This window comes from Erythrolamprus reginae, chromosome 1 (genome assembly GCF_031021105.1).
Source record: "Erythrolamprus reginae isolate rEryReg1 chromosome 1, rEryReg1.hap1, whole genome shotgun sequence".
NCBI classification, from domain to species: Eukaryota; Metazoa; Chordata; class Lepidosauria; order Squamata; family Dipsadidae; genus Erythrolamprus; species Erythrolamprus reginae.
Window position 1 is genome coordinate 171,880,954 of NC_091950.1, and position 22,216 is coordinate 171,903,169.

The 22,216-nt window shown below is 40.5% G+C and overlaps 1 protein-coding gene across 4 annotated transcripts in view; it reads left to right on the forward strand.

Annotated features, from left to right (window-relative positions):
* The window catches only part of ARHGAP15 (Rho GTPase activating protein 15), a 517,480-nt gene that overhangs the window by 283,150 nt on the left and 212,114 nt on the right, over nt 1-22,216 (forward strand). The gene's annotated exons all lie outside the window — the stretch shown is intronic.

The window sequence follows — 22,216 nt, forward strand, 5'->3', positions numbered from 1 at the left end:
TCCTGTTGTTTCAAGATTAGTGAAATAAAATGCATATTTATTCAACAGGGAGCCAAAGAGGCTTTTCATAAAGATGATCATACACAGAACCCTAGGGAATGGTATAATACACAATGCCTGCCTTAAAAATCTCTCTAGACTTGTTCAAAACGGTATTGAATGACTTAAGTTCAAAAACATAAAGGATCTACAAATACATTCTTTCTAAATATATTTTATCTTTGTTGTGAAGGAGAGAGAGCTGTATATTCTTAATAAAAAAATGAACTCAATATTGGTAAAATCTGTATAGCAAAGTACAGAAAGGAATATTTCAAACAGGCTTCAGTTCCTGTAAAGTGAAGGATTATTAAGTACAGTCGTCCTGCCTTGTCCAGTATTGAAAATATCTATTATAATTGTTTAGTTACACCTATAATCATGTAAAAGAATATTTAAAATGTTTCATGTTTTGTTAAACTGTATACTATATTTACACAACTCAGATTTATATTATTTTCTATTTAAGCCTGTATGATAGAAAAATTCCTGTTGCTACCGAATAGTACAGTTAAATAGCTCCTGTAAGCAATAATTTATATCCATATACTGCAATTTGCAGGGTAAGTAATGTTAGAAGATTAATCATTTGCACTATCTCTCTTTCAGTTAAGCTTTCCCAGTACAAGAGGTTAGAATACAAACTTCCAGGTCTATGTTTGGTTCCTGCGTATAACACCAGTGAGTCTAATGGTTGTAGTGTAGATAGCACTAGAAAGACTCCAGATCAAACGACAATCCATACATCAAAGTGATTGTGCAATCTTGAGCTGGACATTTTTATTCTCCCTGTCCCCCAGACTAAAGAATACAAGGGAACAATGTTTGGCCTCTTGACTTCCATGGAAGCAAGACTGGGTCTAAATATTATAAACAGATGTGTAAAAACAAAACTAAAAATGCAATTTGATGATGACAGCTGAAAGATAATCCAGCTCGAAGAGGCTTCAGAATCAGAAATCTGAAATGTAGATGGGCAAAGAGTGTGCAATTTGAAAGATCTTGTTTCAGCTTCTCAGTGACCACCAAACTCATTGTGAAGATTACAAGATTATGCTGAAGGTATTCTAGCGAAATTAGTGGCAAACCATTTTGGTGTAGTAGGTTGCCTAAGTTAGGGGCTGCCAGATGTTGACTACAAAACTTTGGATGACCACTAGATGGCAGCAAAGAGTTAGACTTGCATGACTCTTTTGGCTGCTATATCCTAATTATTTGAATTTATGCAGCCCTACCATAGTTCTTTCCTAACATGATAACAATGACATCTAATTATTTAATTTAAAGTTTTGTCCTTTAAAAAGTTTGTTTTATGTTTTAAAATACTGTTTGTCTCACTTGTTTGTGACTTGACAAATAAATCTATATACATTTCTGATACACTGATTTTATTATTCAGAATAAAATCAAATATGAATTACTGTACATTCTCCACTTTTTTCAGTGCAGTTTTAATTTCAAATAGTCACTAAAGGAAAGGCTGTAAGACGAGGAGTACCTGTGTGGCATATGCAATAAGGCAGATAAGAGCCTTAATTTCAGTACTTGTCATTCCAATATGAAATAGGGTATTCCTCTTTCTAAAGTATTCAATGTATGGACTAATCCCTAACTTTTATAGTGTGTGAATCAAACAGGCATTATAAGATACAAAATCACTGTAAGCCATGCATCCAGTTGACCTCGGTTTTGCATTTCCTTTCAATATAAAGGAACTATATTATTTTTTACGACAGATAGTTTTGCTCTCCCTCTCTCTCAGATTTCATTCAATTGCTTTGTAGTTGTCCTTTCTTCATGAAACTATAAATGTGTGTATGTGTGTGTGTGTGTGTGTGTGTGTATACACTGCTGCTACATATAAATACTGTCCATCTATAAATACTGCAGGGTGGGTGTGGTGTGCTGGCTCAGCTGCTGCAAGCGGGTTGGTTGGCTGTATTGAAATATCCTGATTAGTTGATGGGGTAACACCTTGAGTAATTGATGTAGTTGATGTATGCAGCTTAGTTGATCTTTGCAGATGAATGGTGACATCCTGAGTAGTCTCGAGAAGGGTAGCATAAAAATCTAATAAGTAAGTAAGTAAGTAAGTAAGTAAGTAAGTAAGTAAGTAAGTAAGTAAATAAATAAATAGTTGTGGCAATTGATGCCTGTAGACTAGTCAGCTGTTTTGTAATGTATTTCTGTGGTGTAATATCCCTGGTTTTGATTTGGCTCCGAATTTGTGGTCTGGCTATGTGTTTATGGCATGTGTCAGTTTGCTTTCTGTGTGAGTCGGAGGGAGGTGCAGCAGTTGGAGTTGCCACTATGGTTTGGCTTCTGGGTGGCGATTGTATTTTGTCTGTGGGGTGGACAGTAATGGGCAGCCAAAATTTTTACTGCCATACTGTGGGTGTGGCTTATTTTGTGGGTGATCATGTGACTTGGTAGGAATGGCCTGCAAGATGGGAGTGGCTTGGACAATCATCATTGTTCAAGTGAACTGTTAAGTCCTTGACTTACAACATTAGCAGTGTTGTTCGCTGGGTGACAATTTGCTTTGCGTTTCCCATGCTCTCCTTCCTGGGTTGCCCTCCTGCCTCAGGCTGGGTAGCTAGGCAAACGGGTGCTGTCAGAAGCATAAATGCTGCCAGCGCCACTTCCTCCCATGCCTTCTGCTTGCCCCTTAGGTGGGAGGTGACCATGTGAGGCTGGAGGGGAGCTGGGCAGGAGAGAGGGAAGCTCGTCTGAGGCCAGGAAAGAGGAAAGAGGAAAAAAGCAAGGAGTGCAGATGCAGCAGCTGCCCACCCCTGGGGGTGGGTATGGGTTTGGGTCTGGTGAGGGTGATTAGTGGTGGCTTCCTGTGCTGTTCTGGGTCTGGTGTCAGTTTTTGTGGCTGGGATTCATTTCTTGATTAGGGAATCAAAAAACGCATCCTAGTGAAATAAACAAGATATTGGAATTGGCAGAGATAAATAGGCTATGTGAATAAAGGAGAAGGAAGAAACAGATTTCTGCAAAATCTGGAAGAAACTGTACGATTGGTTGGACAAGATAAGTTGGACAAGATAAATACTATAGAGGTAATCTAAATGAAAATTTATAGACAATTATAATATATTGGACAAAAGATTGAGCAATAAGAAGTGAAGGGAGGATTATAATTGATAATCGACATTGTTTTGGAGATATATTACTACCATTATTATTACTATGATGAATGAGACTTATTAAATTTTTGAATTTAACAAAAGAAAACAAGATGTATAAGATGCATAAACAAGATGCATAAGTAAGCCAATGAATATTGATGTATGAAAGGAATATACAGTGTTCCCTTGACTTTCGTGGGGGATACGTTCCAAGACCGCCCACGAAAGTCAAATTTCCACAAAGTGGAGATGCTCCTTTCCTTCCTTCCTCCCTCTCCCTCCTCCATTCCAGAACCTAAAGGGGTAACGGGGCGGCAAGCTGGGGGCTTTGCTGCGCTTGCTGTTGACGTCTCCCATGGTGGCAGCCTCAGCTCAGGTATTCTGCAGCTGATGGCCCTCTGCTTGGAGCACATTCACCAATTGCTGTGCCATCCCAAAGGCACCCCCGAAGGTGGGAAATTAGGGTGGGGACTGATGGAGCCAAGTCCCGTCCCAACGGATAATCGAAACTGCCCCGTGGGCTCCTCTGCCGGCTGGATGCGTTAAGGGGATGCCCGCCAACTTCTCGGAAGCTGCTCCCATGTGCCCCGCCTCAACTGCCCAGCGGCAGGCATTCCAGGTGTTCCTCCCACGGTCCCTGCTGCTACTGCCCCAGCAGCAGTGGCGGCTGTCCCCAAGGCCACCCGGCAGTTGTCAGCTAGAGGCTGGCAGCTCAACTCCGGGGATGAGTGGAGCATGGGGTATCCAGCCAGCAGAGGAGCCTGTGGGACAGCTTTGACCATCCGGCAGGATGGGGCTCGGCTCCATCATCCCCCACCCTAATTTCCAGCCTTTGGGGGCACCTTTGGGAGGGCTCAGCAGTTGGCGAAGGCATTCTGAGCAGAGGGCCATTAGCTGCAGAATTCCCGAGCTGAGGCCACCACCATGGGAGACGCTGGCAACGAGTGCAGCAAAAAACCCCGGCTTGCTGCCCCATTGCCCCGGCATCAAGTGGAGTGTACCAACAGTCCGAGAGTTAAAGGGGAGAGATCGGGAGGCTGGGATGAAAGCAGAGCTTTTATTTAAAGAAGCAGGATGGCTTCTTTAAATAAATTTTAAAAATTTATTTCAAAAATTTTATTTATCTATCTATCTATCTATCTATTTATTTATTGAAAGCCCATGGTATAGACTTTTTGCGAAAGTTGGACCCGCAAAAGTCAAGGGACCACTGTATACATAATAGAACTGATGTTTTTTCCTCTTTCTGGTTTAAGTATGCAGAGTTGTAAGATGCTGTAGTTTGTGGGGGGGTTTGTTCTGTTTTTTTCCTATTGTTTTCTTTTTTCTTTTGTTTACATCATAAGCCTCAGCTTTTTAAAAAAACATTCAATAATAATCTTTTTTTTAAAAAAAGCATGCACAAAAGAGATCTAAAACACATCAGCAAATATTGCAGGCTCAATTGGCAAAATAATGCTCAGGACCTTATTGGTTGGAAACATGCAGAAGAGGCCTTCATACTGCAGTGGATGATACAATGGCTAAAGTGATGGTGGTGGTGATGATGATGATGATGATAATGATGATGATGATATATAAATTTTGTGTGTATGTGTGTGTGTAATAATAATAATTTAAAAGAGGTGTTAACCTAGAACTGTCAGATAAATAAGAGTATGACTAAATAACCAGTTCCTGTATTATCCGTTAATAAAGTGTTTTCATTCTTTCCTTCTTTTTGCTTCCAATTTTGAAAAAACAAAACAAAACAAAAACCATTACATTTTTATCTATTTGCTAAAAAGCTTTACATATAAATTTACATCTATTGAAGCAGAAAACATGATTTCTTTCAAGAGAATGTAAAGTTGGGATAAATATCTGAGGTTTTCAGCGCTTATCAAGCTAAGGCTCAAAGTAATACTGTATATACTTCCAAACTGTCAGCAATGAATCCTGGCCCCAAATTACCATAGTTTTTTCATGTTTGAGAATAGGTTTAATTTAAGGATGTTGGCAAAAAATACATTCTATTTTTTATTATTATTTGAACTTTTTTTGAACTAACTTTTAACATTTTAGATTGGACTTAATCCCTGGATAGTTCAATGGATTTGCAGCTGGCTGAAGCATAGACATCAGAGAGTTATTGTTAATGGCGAGTATTCTGAGCAGAGACAGGTTACAAGCGGTGTGCCACAAGGGTCTGTTCTGGGTCCTATTGTTTTTAATATATTTGTCAGTGACATAGGGGAAGGTTTGGTAGGGAAGGTTTGCCTATTTGCCAATGACTCTAAAGTGTGCAATAGGGTTGATATTCCTGGAGGCGTCTGTAATATGGTGAATGATTTAGCTTTACTAGATAAATGGTCAAAGCAATGGAAACTGCAGTTTAATGTTTCCAAATGTAAAATAATGCACTTGGGGAAAAGGAATCGTCAATCTGAGTATTGTATTGGCAGTTCTGTGTTAGCAAAAACTTCAGAAGAAAAGGATTTAGGGGTAGTGATTTCTGACAGTCTCAAAATGGGTGAACAGTGCAGTCAGGCAGTAGGAAAAGCAAGTAGGATGCTTGGCTGCATAGCTAGAGGTATAACAAGCAGGAAGAAGGAGATTATGATCCCGAGTGCTGGTGAGACCACATTTGGAATACTGTGTTCAGTTCTGGAGATCTCACCTACAAAAAGATATTGACAAAATTGAACGGGTCCAAAGAAGGTCTACAAGAATGGTGGAAGGTCTTAAGCATAAAACGTATCAGGAAAGACTTAATGAACTCAATCTGTATAGTCTGGAGGACAGAAGGAAAAGTGGGGACATGATCAAAACATTTAAATATGTTAAAGGGTTAAATAAGGTCCAGGAGGGAAGTGTTTTTAATAGGAAATTGAACACAAGAACAAGGGGACACAATCTGAAGTTAGTTGGGGGAAAGATCAAAAGCAACATGATAAAATATTATTTTACTGAAAGAGTAGTAGATCCTTGGAACAAACTTCCAGCAGACGTGGTAGATAAATCCACAATAACCGAATTTAAACATGCCTGGGATAAACATATGTTCATCCTAAGATAAAATACAGAAAATAGTATAAGGGCAGACTAGATGGACCATGAGGTCTTTTTCGGCTGTCAGACTTCTATGTTTCTATGTTTCTGCCATCTGCGTGTTTAAACTGAAATACATTGCTCAAAAAAATAAAGGGAACACTTAAACAACACAATATAACTTCAAGTAAATCAAACGTCTGTGATATCACACTGTCTACTTAGGAAGCAACACTGATTGACAATCAATTTTACATGCTGTTGTGCACATTCAGCTTTGTACAGAACAAAGTATTCAATGAGAATATTTCATTCATTCAGGTCTAGGATGTGTTATTTGAGTGTCCCCTTTATTTTTTTGAGCAGTTTATCTGCTGCATTGCTGGAAAATAGGATATTTTTTTTACTTCAACTTTAAATATGTAGGTTCTGATCCATAAACCAGGTGGAAATTAAGCTAGTTTTTAAAATCCAATGCAGATGTCTTTTGTAATATTTGTGGTGATGGCTGGTCCACATTACATTTACCACTGCCTCTGATTGATGATTCATCTTTCTTCTGGTAGCACTCTATTCCACTGTATTTGTTCACTTCACCTTCCTTCGCATTCTTTGCAGAAAATTCCATGCCATGGCTGCTATTATAGCCCTGTTTGAATGACTCGGGACAGTCAAGTCAACGTATCACTGGGAATGTGCCACTCTTCTTGCAGAGCTTCTTTGTATGTTCTATCTCCTGAGAAAATTGCCTGCCTTATTCAAATAATTATTGGCACCATGGTCTTTGTCTAGGAGAGAACTCCTACAGTGTTGCCTTCGCACCCAGAATTACTAGCCCTGTTGAATGTGATTTTTGATCACTATAAAGCATCAATTTTATCATTTTTTCCTGGCTTTTGGAATAGAAGGGGCAGAATTGAATTTCATTTGGTTGTTGAATTGAACTGAACTTTCTTTTAAAAAAACACCTGCTAGGTAAAATTCTCCAATGTTCTAAAACTTCTGTTCTTAAAAAACGTTTTAATAGCTTAGTTGACATAGAGATTACATGATAAAGTAGACAATCTAATGCATTAATAACTGTATTGAAAACCAAGATAAGATCTTTGATTATGCATTCCTCAATCACTTTAAAATTATTTCTTTAGGAAAAGGTCATAAACTCTGAGAGACATGACAATGGCCAGTATGCAAGGTATCCCATGAAATTGTTACCAGATGATACGTGCTATTGTTGAAGAACCCTATGATAGTGGCAAAACGTATTGCTTAATACTTCCCAAATCAAAAACAGAAGTAACATAAAGTTAAGTAACATAACATTAAGACAGTAAGTGAGAACAAACCAAGAGAGTAACTGAAACTTATATAGTTTTGAAAAAAATCAACATTTCCTAATTGATCAGTGTTGCTGTGATAATGTATGACTTTTAAGTTTTCAAAATTAAAGAGGAAATACTGTATCATAAGCCACAAAGAAAATGTCATGCCTCACCTGCATATTGTCTCAGAACTAGGCAGTACAGGCAGTCCTTGACTTACAACCATTCATTTAATGACCATTTAAATTTACAACAGTACCTTGCCCCCAAAATAAGCATTTTTCACACTTAGGATTGTTGCAGGATCCCGATGGTCATGTAATCAAAATTCAGACACTTGTATTTACATCATCAATTAAGTGACCTAAAGAGAGATACATGATGATGAAGAACAATTAAAGCAAGGAATCATAGCTCTGAGAGTACAAGAGGTAGTTGCTCAGCCTCTTTAATCTGGGAGTGATTTCATATGTTATTAAAGAGATAGGAAGCAGACGTCTGAGTAACTGCTAGATGTTTAAAGTGATAAGAGGCATGGACATGAAAATCCCAAGTGATAGACACAAATCTTTTCCAAGTGTTTTACAAAAATTACATCCTGTTAACTATTTAACCTTTAAGTATGGAAGATGCTAAATTTGGACTTTTGAGTGTTTATTTGTTCCAGATCTACAGTAAAGTCTTCCTCCCCCCCCCCATCTCTAGTACTTAACAAGCACTAAAATAAAATCAGTTCGTTCATTTCTGCTGAAACTGAGTCCATCCATTTTACTGCTGGTTAATCTCTTCTTTTTCTTTTCACCTTTCATAGTAGTAAAGTCTTCTTCAGAGAGTTAGGTCTTCACATAATACATGTCCAGAGTAGGATAATTTTGGCCTGGTCATTTTGTGTCCTGACTAATGCACGAGCGGCTGATTTAACGGCCACTTGAAATTGTGCTGGGGCCAGGGAGAACAGAGCCTCGGCGCTTAGCCAATTAGGCTGCAATCTCGCGAGGTATTGCAAGATCGCTGTTGCCTGGCTTCGCACTCCCACTCGTCATAGATAGAGCTTTGCCTCAGGCATTCTTCCTTCTGCCCCTGGCTCCTGAAGAAGCAGATGCCCGCCTGCCCTTCCTATTTTAGAATGTGCCTTGAAGGGTTCGCCCACAGGGGCCGAATAGGAATTTTCTGCTGTCTCAGCATTTTAGCGGCGACTGTTTTTTCGCCTATTCCACACTGGGGAGTGAGGATGGACTGGTTAGGGGATGTGATGCATTTAGTCACAATTTGATAATTGGCTTCCCTTTGGTCACTGGGGTTGGCAGGTTAGGGACAGAAATGAGCAGTGGTAGCAACTGCGTGTTCTCTTTTAGGGCATCTTTTGAAAGATGATGGGCAACCTCTCGCCAGGAGCTCAAGGTACCATGTGGCTGGGGCAATTGGAGAGGGGGTGCACTTGGGACTCACCTATCCCAATAACTGGAAGGAGATGGGACGGTGAGCCCTCCCACATGCCAAGGCATGGCCAGGAGCCAGATGAAGGCATGGTACTTTCACCTTGTTCAGCAAGGAGCTACGCCCATAGTTGCCCAGGAAGGTTATTCGTGAATTATTTCCACCCCAAATTTTTTAGTGGCCTCTGCAGTTCCTGGTTATTGGTTAAAGTTCATTTAACTTTAATAAACTGACCCATTTAAACCCAGCTCTTGATGTCCATGTTCTTATTTTGCCTCCGGAGCAATGAACCTTATGTTATTTGTTTGATGATCCATTGTGTTTGTTTTCTTGAGTGTGCACTTTGCATGGTGTTCTCAGGAACCTTCTCCAACAGCAAAGTTCAAAAAAGATCAATAGTCTTTCTAACCAGTTTCTTCAAAGTCCAATTTTTGCTTATGTAGAACACAGAATATTGTGTGTAGTTATAAACACATCATGGTATTTGATTAACTTTTCCAAGACTTTGGAAATACATGTTCTACCAAGTTCCAGGCTGCAGTGTCATATTTTTTGACTGATTGATTAATGTTGATGGTTGATTCTAAAAGAGAGAAGCTTACCACCCCTTTGATATCTCCATTGTCAGTTCTAAGCCTGGTTGTTCTACCTGTTGTCATGATTTTGGCCTTTTAAAAAATATTTAATATTAGTCCCATTTGTTATAATTCATCCCGATATTTATTATCACAGCCTTAAGGTCGGGGTTGGATCCCTACTTACCTCACTGGCAGTTCGCCTCATGATATTTTGCTTGTGTGTGCATGCTCTGTTTGGCTTCCGCACATGCTCAGTAGCTGGAATCGGACCGAAACACAGCTGAAGAGCTGATCACTTCTGCTTTGGGTGAAAAAATAAAGATCAATTTCAACTTGGGGGCAAGCAGGAGGGGCCTTTTTCTAGCAGCAGCAGAGGAAACAATGTCCAGCAGTAAAAAAGAAAGTTGTCAAAAATTCTGAAAAAAAAGGTGGTAGTGCCCACAGACCGGCACCGACTCAACCGGGTCCATGACACCATCCTGATGTCATCAGTGGGTCGCTAGCAGTTCAGGTGATCTGGTCCAAACAGGGAGGAATCAACCCCTGTTTAAGGTCCTGTGATTAGTCTCAGAAAAAAGTAGGTGTCAGATTTTCTCAGTCTTTGGAGCATAAGTCTACCTATATGGAAGTTTCTTCTACCAGGAATGCTTTACAATGGCAAAATCTGCCTTCAATGGATTCTACAATCTTGTTCGCCACTACTTATCTATCACCAATCACTTTTCTATTGAAAAAAATAATAACAACAAAAGTACCTAAAATTTGTCCATTTCACAGAAATGCAAAATAGATACACCTATGGAATAGTATGTTGAGTGCCAAAGAATTGAGGATTTGAATTATGGTGCTGGAGAAGACTCCGAGTCACTTGGATGGTAAGGCGATCAAACCTGTCAATCCTAGTGGAGATATACCCTGACTGCTCTTTAGAAGGCCAGATCCTAAAGATGGAATTCAAATACTTTGGCCACCTAATGAGAAGGAAGGACTCGCTGGAGAAGAGCCTAATGCTGGGAAAGATTGAGGGCAAAAGAAGAAGGAGAAGACAGAGAATGAGGTGGCTGAATGGAGTTACTGAAGCAGCTGGCGTGAGCTTAAATGGACTCCAGAAAATGTTAGGAAGAGCAGTAAGAGGGAGATTGTGATCCTCTTATATAGAGCGCTGGTGAGACCACATTTGGAATACTGTGTTCCGTTCTGGAGACCTCACCTACAAAAAGATATTGACAAAATTGAACGGGTCCAAAGACTACAAGAATGGTGGAAGGTCTTAAGCATAAAACGTATCAGGAAAGACTTAATGAACTCAATCTGTATTGTCTGGAGGACAGAAGGAAAAAGGGGGACATGATCAAAACATTTAAATATGTTAAAGGGTTAAATAAGGTTAAGGAGGGAAGTGTTTTTAATAGGAAAGTGAACACAAGAACAAGGGGACACAATCTGAAGTTAGTTGGGGGAAAGATCAAAAGCAACGTGAGAAAATATTATTTTACTGAAAGAGTAGTAGATCCTTGGAACAAACTTCCAGCAGATGTGGTTGGTAAATCCACGGTAACTGAATTTAAACATGCCTGGGATAAACATATATCCATTGTAAGATAAAATACAGGAAATAGTATAAGGGCAGACTAGATGGACCATGAGGTCTTTTTCTGCCGTCAGTCTTCTATGTTTTTATGTTTCTATGTTAGAGGACAGGAAGGCCTGGAGGAATGATGTCCATAGGGTCACAATGGGTCGGACATGACTTTGCAACTAACAATAACAATATGGAATAGTAACTTTATTGTAAGTTACTGTTTACTTCTATTCAGTAAACAGTAATCGGTGATTCTAATTTTTTTTTCAGAACAAGTACAAAATTTTCCTTTTTTTAAAAAAACAATCTTTTTATGACATATATTATGCTTGTTCGACTATCATATTGGTAAAAAATTACATGGATCCAAGTATACAGTTTATGCATTTCTTTCTTCTACAATCGTACTAATTCTGCCATAAGCAATTCTGCAGTTCGGTTATAAAACATTTTTTATAAAAACTGTGATTTTAGTATGTTTCAGATAGTTTAAGCTCAACTCCATTACAACTTTTGATTCCTTCATGATATAGATGTGAGAGGACTAAATCTTAATTTTCAGTGTTTCTCTCAGCAAATCATACAAATTTTTGTCTCCTTGCTTTCCTGTTTTCCTTGCTGCTGGTATATTTTTCCTATGATAAGTGTCACCCTGTCACTCTTCTCACATATTTCAGAGCTAATTAAGATAAACGGTGATTATATGTCAGCACTGATTTGCAGGAACAACTACAATTTGGCATCTTTTCCAGTTCAGAGAAGGCTCTTGGTGAGGAAATGATATGAGTTCTTATGTTACATGAATGCAGATCCAGTGGGTAGAATTCTATTTGCAGTAAGTGGAAAGTCAAGGAGAAGTCAAGAGACAAGTGACAACCAATAAAGTGATTTCTGGTTAATTGTTTTTTCTGCCATTAACATCAGAGGAATCCAGTTGGCACTCCAATGATCTCTGTCATAAAGGCCCCAAGCAGTAGAGTGTTTGTGTGTTTGTTTGTTTGTTTGTGTGTGTGTGTGTGTTTATTAAGTACATTTTTATAGCCACCCAACTCATTTTCAGAGACTCTGAGCAGCTCACAAAAATAAATTTCAAATAGAAAACCCAATAAACACCCATCCTTCTGACAACCACAATCAAACCAACCACTTGATGGGCTCCCTATTACCTTGGGGTCCCTGGCCCATTGGCCAAACCATAGCTACAGGGCCTTTTGAAAGAGTGTCAAAGTGGAGGCTAAACTGACTAACATGGGGATGATGTTCCACTGGGATAGAATCACTACAGAGAAAGTCCTTCTTCTTACTCCCAGAAGAAGACCTCCTTAAGAGAGGGAACCCATAACTGCCCCCTGCTTTGGTAGGTTGGATAAATACAACTGAGGAAAGGTAGTCCTTCTAATAACCTGACACAGGCCATCCAGAACTTTAAAGATGACAGCCAGCATCTTGAATTGGACTTGGAAGTAAATTGGCAGCCAATGTAGCTTTAATATACACATACCCATGTGCAAATCAGTAGAAAGGCATAAACAATTGTGTTATTTTTCTGCTATTTTTATTTCTGCAAAATTTCTCAGTTTACTGACTTCCATTTCCCTTTAGTTTCAAAGTTCACAAATTCAGGCAAAGACTTTGAAAAAAAAAACATTTACTTTTTGTATATATGTTTTGTCCATTCTATTTCCTTATTATGTATTTGTTTATTAAACAACTTTTGCCAGTCATAGGAAAAGCTTATCTTCAAACATATCATGGAATTTGCACCTGAACTGGTAGCATGACGTCACAATGATGTCACCGAAACAGATTGGTTGGAGCCTTTTTTTTAAAAAAAGGATTTTTTTAATATATATGTTTCTTCTGTGCATGTACACTGTGCATGCAGTTGCCATTTTGTTTTAGGCATATTTTAATTTTTTCAGAGGGGTTTTGTACTGTGCATGTGTGTGTGTGTTTTGCACACATGCCCAAAAGTCATAGTCATGTGCTGGGGGAGGAAGTGAACCGCAGTGAGTACTGGCCCACCCCTGTAATGTACATATACATTTTGGACTTTCTTACAGATTGGATAAATCCAAAATCAGTGTGCTAGGCTACCTCCTACTGTACGCCTTCAGATTTCCTCTGTTTGCAAACTAATGATAACAGAATTAAAATTTCAGATTGTGTGACAAAGTCAGCATTTTTTAAAAAAAGTTATCTACATGATTTGTTGTAATTGCAAAACAGAGACAAACTTTTTTTGATCAATTGGTGATCAAAAGGAAGATGAACTTTAAGAGCATCTTTGTCTTTCCTGCAAAAGAACTTATCCGTCACAACTTTAATCATTTCTGGTGAGAAAAATAAATGGCCACATTTATGGCCAAGAACAGTGAAGGGCTACCAAAATTTTTACTACCACACTGTGGGCGTGGCTTATGCAGGACACCCTGCATTTTCTTTTAATATCTTTCAGTGCAAATTGGGTGCTCTTGGGTGGAGCTCCATTTTCACTGCCCCAGTGCGTTCCCCCCCCCATCCGAGCAGTAGCCCACCCCTGGCCAAGAATCCCTGGTGTTACCATCTAACCCATCTGCAGGACATCAGATTGCAGTAAAGTATTTTAAATTAAGCTCTTACTGGGGAAACAAAAGTGCTTTTAGATAAGTGATGTATATAATTAAATGCAACATCTATATTTCTTACAATAGAGATGCAAATATTTGGTGGAGCATGTAGCACATGCTATTCTGGGTGTCCTAATCAAGGGATAGTTTGCTCTTGTAATGTATTTCGGTTAGAAAAGTGGCACTTTAAAGAAATTGGTTTTGCTATATACATGATGTGAAACAATCAATAATGCTTTAGTCTGACAAGCTCTGTCAATATCCATTGTCACAGTTCAAAAAGTCATTAATGGATGGTACTTCAAAACCAGTGTTCCCAACACATGTCCAGAACACTGAGATAACACTAGATTAGGTTGGAATTAATCAGAGATGGTAAACCCTTGGGTTTAGGATAAATGTTTGTAAATTGTGAAATTAGAGTTCTTTGGGAAATAAACAGATAATCATGCTACAATGACATACATCCTCTACTAATGAAATACTGTATTGTGGCCCAATTGACTCTGACCATTATTCCAGCCTAAATTCTGCCACAAAATCTTTTTTTAAAAGTGACAGACCAGCATCATCTGTATTTTATATTTGGATCCAATACCAATTCTCTTTGTACAGACTTCTCAAAGCGAAGCAAAATATTATTGTACCTTTAATCGACCAATATGGTCATAATGTTTTTATCAGATATTTACATTATCGACTTGTCATAATCACCCACCCAAACCCATTCCAAATGAAAGCTGTCTTGAAACACTGAGGAGTTCACCAGTAGTTTTGGATTTCATGCTAATATCACAGTTCATTAACAAGATTAAATTGTTCAATTGCTTCATCCTATCAAGCTTGCTTTTTAAAAAGTTTTATGTTATGGAATTACAGCCAATACAACTTGTGCAGTATGACACTTTAACACATTGCTGTGATTTAGGTCACAGAGAAACATAGTTAGAGGTATGCAAAACGTTTTGAGGAGATCTGTGGATCTCTGTCCCATTCTCTACCTGCCTTGCTGGGTAACTAGTTAAATAAGATTCTAAGAACAGGGATGTCAAACTCAATTTCATTGAGAGCTGCATCAGGATTGTGTTTGACCTCAGGGGGCTGGGGAGTGAGGCCAGAGTGTGTGTGGCTAGCTCAACATCACTGGCTCTGATTTCACTGGCAGAGGGCTGCAGAAGGCCGTCACAGCTGAAAACAGAGCCCGGGCAGGCCACGCACAGCCTCCCTGTGCTCTATTTTCACTGGCAGAGGCATCACAGGCCAGTCATTCACTGTTTCCAGGGCAGCCACATGCGCCAGATCTAAGCACCCCATAACTGGCCTGCAGTCCTTGAGTTTCATGCTACTAGTATTTGACACTACTAGTATTTGACACTAGCAGCATTTTCCTGGAAAGGAAAATATTTTTTGTGGGCCAGTTGTGGCAGAAACATCTAGCTATGGTTTATTGTACTATAAGTTCTGTAGAAGCATCTAGAAAAGGTTAATTTCAGGGCTTTTCCGAGATGTTTCTCAGAAAAGAAACAAAAATTGTTTATATATATCACAATAAGCTTTCAAAACTTGTGTGTATAAAAATATATAACAATAAGCTTTTTTAGAATTGTTTAGGGCAGGGATGGCGAACCTATGGCACGGGTGCCACAGATGGCATGCGGAGCCATATCTGCTGGCACGCAAACTGTTGCCTTAGCTCAGCTCCAACATGCATCTCTGTGCTGGCTAGCTGATTTTTGGCTCGCACAGAGTCTCTGGGAGGGCATTTTTGGCTTCCAAAGAGCCTCCGGAAGGATGGGGGAGAATGTTTTTACCCTCACCCAGCTCTAGAAAAAACTTTGGAGCCTGGGGAAAGCCAAACACGAGCCTCCTGGGCCCAGCAGAGGTTGAGAAACAGGCTGTTTTCAGCCTCCAGAAAGCCTCCAGGGAGTGGGGAAGCTGTTTTCGCCCTCCCCAGGCATTGAATTATGGGTATGGGCACTCACACATGCGCAATAGTACACGCCCACGCTCTTTTGGCACATGAGAAAAAAAAGGTTCGCCATCACTGGTCTAGGGCCAAATTCACTAATTTTGTAAGATATATTTAAAATCCCACTTTTGCATTTTTATCTGTGAAGTATGGCAAACAGAATTTGGCTAGATTTTGCTGAATGCTGGAATGCACAGCTGCCAAATGGGGTGGGTGGGCGGGCAGATAGATAGATAGATAGATAGGTAGGTAGGTAGGTAGGTAGGTAGGCAGGCAGATAGGCAGGGAGGGAGGGAGGTAGTTAGGCAGGCAGGCAGGCAGGCAGGCAGGCAGGCAGACAGACAGGCAGACAGACAGACAGACAGACAGACAGACAGACAGACAGACAGATAGAAAGATGTTAGTGTTCAAATGTAAATATGGGCTGTTCTTTCTAGAAGCTGATTTCAAAATGGATTGATTTGATCTTTGTTGGTTAGAATAACCTGTTTTTAGGCAAAAAATATATCAATGTCCAGTAAGATCAGAATGGTTCCTATGTAAGAAAGAACTGCTATTTTGAGGTCAGAATTTGATGTCTCAGAGTTTACTTCAAAACTAGTTATACATTTGTCTAAAATGTGAAACGGGCCATAACTGAAACTATGCTACAGGCAATCTTGACCACAAGTGAGCCCAAAATTTCCATTGCTAAATAAGACTATTGTTAAGTGAATTTTATAATCTTACTTGCCACACAGTTGTTAAATGAACCAGTGCAGTTGGTAAGTTAATATTATGGATGTTAAGTAAATCTGGCTTCCCCATTGACTTTGCTTGTCAGAAGGTTGCAAAAGGTACATTTTTCAACATTGCAGGATATTGCAACCAGTATAAATATATGCCGATTGCCAAGCATCTGAATTTTAATCCTGTGATCCCAGGATGCCGCAATGGTCGTAAGCCACTTTTTTCAGTGCAGTTTTAATTTCAAATAGTCACTAAAGGAAAGGTTGTAAGACGAGGAGTACCTGTGTGGCGTATGCAATAAGGCAGATAAGAGCCTTAATTTCAGTACTTCTCATTCCGATATGAAATAGGGTATTCCTCTTTTTAAAAAGGGTGAGATCAGAGGTGGGCTGCTGCCCGGATGGGGTAGAATGCAGTGGGGTAGTGAAAATGGAGCTCTACCCCAGAGCACCCAATTTGCACTGAAAGATGAAAGAAAATACAGGGCGTCCTGCATAAGCCACGGCCACAGTGTGGTAGTAAAAATTTTGGTATCCCTTCACTGGGTGAGATCTCTCCAAATTAATAATCTAATTGGCATTAGATGCAAACCTAATATTCAATTTAAGGAACAGATGATCTTCATGACACAACCATGAATGAGAAGGATATAGATTAGGGCTGTTAAACTCATGGCCCATGGGCCAGATGCATCACAGGCTGGCCACGCCCATACCCGGTTTAGCAATGGTGGAAAAAAGACATGATACATCACATGACAAAACTATGACGACGTGGGTTTGACACCCCAGATGTAGATATAGACACTCCATACTGAAATGCTTGGTGAATCTTTATATTGTGATTATTCTATTATATGGAATCTTGTTAAACTTGAACTAATCAGTAGATATGAAACAGTACAACTGGCTATAGAGGGGAATAATGAGGTAGGCTTTGCCCAACCAAAGTCAAATGCCTGGAAATTCATCTTAATGTGCTTCATTTAAACCTGAATTATGTGCAAATAGATTAGGTACAAAGATAACATAGTCATCAAACACTGAAGAAATACAGTGATACCTTGTCTTAATTGGTTCCAGGACGAGGTTCTTAAGTTGAAACGTTTGTAAGATGAAACAATGTTTCCCATAGGAATCAATGAAAAAGCGATTAATGCGTGCAAGCCCAAAATTCACCCCTTTTGCCAGCCGAAGCGCCCGTTTTTCCAATGCTGGGATTCCCCTGAGGTTCTCCTCCATGGGAAACCCCACCTCTGGACTTCTGTGTTTTTGAGATGCTGCAGGTGAATCCCAGCATCGCAAAAACAAGTGCTTCGCTGGCAACTGAAGTCCGGAGGTGGGGTTTCCCAACAAAGGGAGCATCAGTGAAATCCCAGCATTGCAAAAACACTGAAGTCCTCAAAACCCCACCTCTGGACCTCTGTGTTTTTGCGATGCTGTGATTTCACTGAGGCTCCCCTCGCCGGGAAACCCCACCTCTGGACTTCTGTTGCCAACGAAGTGCCCGTTTTTGCACTGCTGGGATTCCCCTGCAGTATCACAAAAACACAGAAGTCCGGAGGTGGGGTTTCCCATGGAGGGGAGCCTCAGGGGCCTCCCAGCAGTGCAAAAATGGGTGATTCGCTGGCAATGGAAGTCCAGAGGCAGGCCATCCCAGCGGCGGCGGTGGGTTTGTAAGGTGAAAATAGTTTGTAAGAAGAGGCAAAAAAATCTTAAACCCCGAGTTTGTATCTCGAAAAGTTTGTATGACGAGGTGTTTGTAAGATGAGGTATGACTGTAATTCTATATAATGCCCTTATTCCATCAAGTTTGTAGCCAGGTCAAGAAATGTTGATCTGTTTCACTTTATGCCGTACAGCCGAGTTCCTTGGAATTTTTGCATATTGCTGCCAAGAGTTGTTCCCATTTGAACCCAGAGGTTTTAAAATAGAACTCATGAACAAAGGAGCCAGCCATTCACGGGACACTAACCTCTGTACTCCATAATATGTCATCCTAAGAATGCTATCATTAAAAATGTGAATTTTTATTTATTTTTTCCTATGTAATGGATTATTGTCCCATGCTGTGAGTGTTCCAGTAAAAAGTGTCCTTTTATATGTCCTTTGTGATTACTAACGTGCAGAAATATGTGTGGGGTCAGTTCAGTGCTGTGGGAAAATGGACTAGCCCTCTGTTCAAATCTGCAGTGAAATCAGAAGCAAAATATGTTGTGATTATCATAGGCATGTAGTTAAATGTTGTTTCCCTTAATTGGTTATACTGTGTTTATTTAAAACAAAAAAAAATGTGGCACGTTTTTTATCTCTAGAGAGCAGCAAAATCAAAAATTCTCTCTCTCTCTCTCCCTCTTTCCCTCTCCCGCTTTCCCCCTCTCTCTCTCTCTCTGTGTGTGTCTTTCTGTCTGTCTGTCTCTCTCTCTCTCTCTCTGTTATTTTGGTTCTTGCTTTCAAAGTTATAAGGTAAGCTGGATACCTTTGATTTGTCATCTTTCTAAATAGGCTTCTTAAATTTGCCTCATAAGAATATCCTGTTCCATGTTTCTTCTCTCAAAAATACACTTTATTTTCTTTTTAAATAAGATATGTAATATGTTGCAAGTTTTGTTTCTAAATTTATTATATCTTGTGTTATTTTTACTAGCATCCTCACTACCCAAAGCATAAAGGAAACAGAGTTTTTACAGATTGCAATCAAAAGTGGTTAACAACAGTTTATGGAAAAATGTAGAGGGCTCTGAATAAAATTATGCTTCATCGATTCATAAAAATTGAATTATTCGATATGCCAATTCTATCTTTTCTTTTCTTTTTTAATATAATTATCTAGTGTAGAAAAAAGTTTTTACATTCCTTTTCTGCTAGTTTAAGGCTATGAATTCTCTTAAGTGTCTTCATAACTTCATAATGTTTGTTTGCTACTTTTACTCTTTTTATCAAAGAACTAAATATTATCAGTTTAAATGTTTATTAATATGTACAGTGATCCCCCGGTTATTGCGTCCCCGACCATTGCGAACAGGGTAATTCACGATTTTTCAACCCGGAAGTCAAAACACCATCTACGCATGCGTGCCCTTTTTTCTATGGGCACGCATGCGTAGATGGTGCCCGGCAGATCAGCTGCTGGGCGGCTTCCCTGGGTCTTCCCCCTCTTGCTGGCGGGGAGGGCGAGCAGCGGGCATCAGCAAGGAGTTTCCCCACCGCCCACGCAAACTCCTCGCTGCCGCCCGCCCTTCGCCCGCCCACACCGTTCATTCTCGCCACTTTGGAGCTGAGTCCTGAAGCGAATTCGCTTCAGGACTCAGCTCGAAAGCGGCCAGAGTGAGCGCGGACAAGCCGTTCGCTGGCGCTAGCTCTCGCCTGCCTGCCCGCTAGCGAGGAGCCGCCTGCCTGCCCGCTAGCGAGGAGCCGAAGATTGGGGGCGGCGCGGCTGTTTTAAAACGTCGCCACCGGCATGGGGGGCTTGCCAGCACCCCCCCGGACCCCCAACCCGGGTTTGGGGGGCTGCTAGGAAGCCCCCCATGCCGGCGGGGACGTTTTAAAACACCCGCGCGACTTTCCAATGAGTCCCGAAGACAACGCGTTTGTCTTCGGGACTCATTGGAAAGTCGCGCGGGTGTTTTAAAACATCCCCGCCGACATGGGGGGGCTCGCTAGCACACCCCCGAACCCCCAACCTGGGTTTGGGGGTGTGCTAGCGAGCCCCCCATGTCGGCGGGGATGTTTTAAAACACCCGCGCGACTTTCCAATGAGTCCCGAAGACAACGCGTTTGTCTTCGGGACTCATTGGAAAGTCGCGCGGGTGTTTTAAAACATCCCCGCCGACATGGGGGGCTCACTAGCACACCCCCGAACCCCCAACCCGGGTTAGGGGGGTGCTAGCGAGCCCCCCATGTCGGCGGGGACATTTTAAAACACCCGCGCCGCCCCCAATCTTCGGCTCCTCGCTAGCACTGCGGAAGTAAAAACACCATCTGCACATGTGCAGATGGTGTTTTTACTTCCGCAGCGCTACTTCGCGAAAACCCGCTCGTTGCGGGGGGTCCTGGAACGGAACCCTCGCAACGAGTGGGGGATCACTGTACATGGAAAAAGAATATCTCCAGAATAACCAAATAACAGAGTTGAGATAGACATTGTAAGTCTTCTAGTCCAATCTCCTGCTCAACTGGGAAACCCTGGAGCCGTAATGGCAAACCTATAGCATGTGAGCCAGAAATGGTATGTGGAGCCCTCTCTGTAAGCATGTGCACTGTTGCCAGCTGCCCTTCTCGTTTCTGGCATGCAAAAATGGTCTGAAAAACAGCTGAAAAATAGCCTGAAAAATGGCCTGAAAATGCCCCAAAATCAGCCTGAAAAACAGCCTAAAAACAGGCTGTTTTTTGGGCCAAAAACTCACCATACCCATATCTCTCTCTCTCTTTCTCTCTCTCTTTCTCTCTCCCTCCCTCTTCCATCCATTGTTTTTTGTCTTGCCTTCTGGCGCTTTCAAAAATAAGTTGATTCCTTCCTCTTTGTGGCAACCTCTCAAATACTGTTATCATGTCACCCCCTAATTCTTCTTTTCTCTAGACTTACCATACCCAATTCCTGCAACCTTTCTTCATATGCTTTTGTCTCCAAGTCCTTAATCAGTGAAGGGCTACCCAAATTTTTACTAACACACTTTGGGCGTGGCTTATGCATTTTCTTTCGACATCTTTCAGTGCAAATTGAGTGCTCTGGGATGGACCTCCATTTTTGCTACCCCACTGCGCCTCTCTCCAATCCGGGCGGTAGCCCACCCCTGCCCTTAATCATCTTAGTTGCACTTCTTTGCACTTTTCCCAAACTTTCGATATCATTTTTGTAATGTGGGACTAAAACTGGATGTAGTATTCTAAATGCGGTCTTACTAAGGATTTATAGAATGGTACTAATACTTCACGTGCTTTTTACTTTATGCCTCTGTTTTTACAACCAAAAACTGTATTACCCTTTCTGGCTGCTTCCACACACTGCTGGCTCATGTTTAAGTGATTGATCAGTAGAACTCCAAGGTCCCTATCACAGTTACTGGTTTTGAGCCAGGTTCCACCTAATCTGTATTTGTACCTTTGGGTTTTTTTGTGTGCCTAGGTGTAAACACTTGCTTTTCTCCACATTAAATTTCATTTTGTTGGATATGGCCCATTGTTTAAGTCTGTCAAGATCTTTTTGGAACCTGAGCTTGTCTTCTGGCATATTGACTATTCCTGCAACTTAGTGTCATCTGCAAATATGAGGAAATTTTCTTCTATTCTCTCATCTAAGTCGTTTATGGAGATATTGAAGAGTCCTGGTCCTAAGATGGAATCTTGTGGAACCCCATTGCTTACTTACTTACATGTTCATGCAGTACCACTAGAGACTACCCATTGAGTACAATTTGTAAGCCAGTTACAAATCCATCTCCTCATTCTTGGCTCATTCTTAGTTATGTGCCCCTCATTCTTGGTAAATAACATCAGATTTCTCATAAAACTACAACACTATCAGTCCACTCTTTCAGTTGTCTAGGAAATCATGAACAGCACATTTTAATTTTAAATGGAGCACTAAGCTTGCCAGAGTTATGAACTTTGAGGATGAATTCAAAATTTACACATATATTGGTGGCTGTCCAATAATATAAACCATTGCTGATAGAATTTTCAGCTCACAATGTTTATTTATAATCATATTAATTAAATCATACCACACAGAGAGTATTGAATAAAGATATAGGCAAATGTTCCACAGATTTCTAGCAAAGCTTTCTAT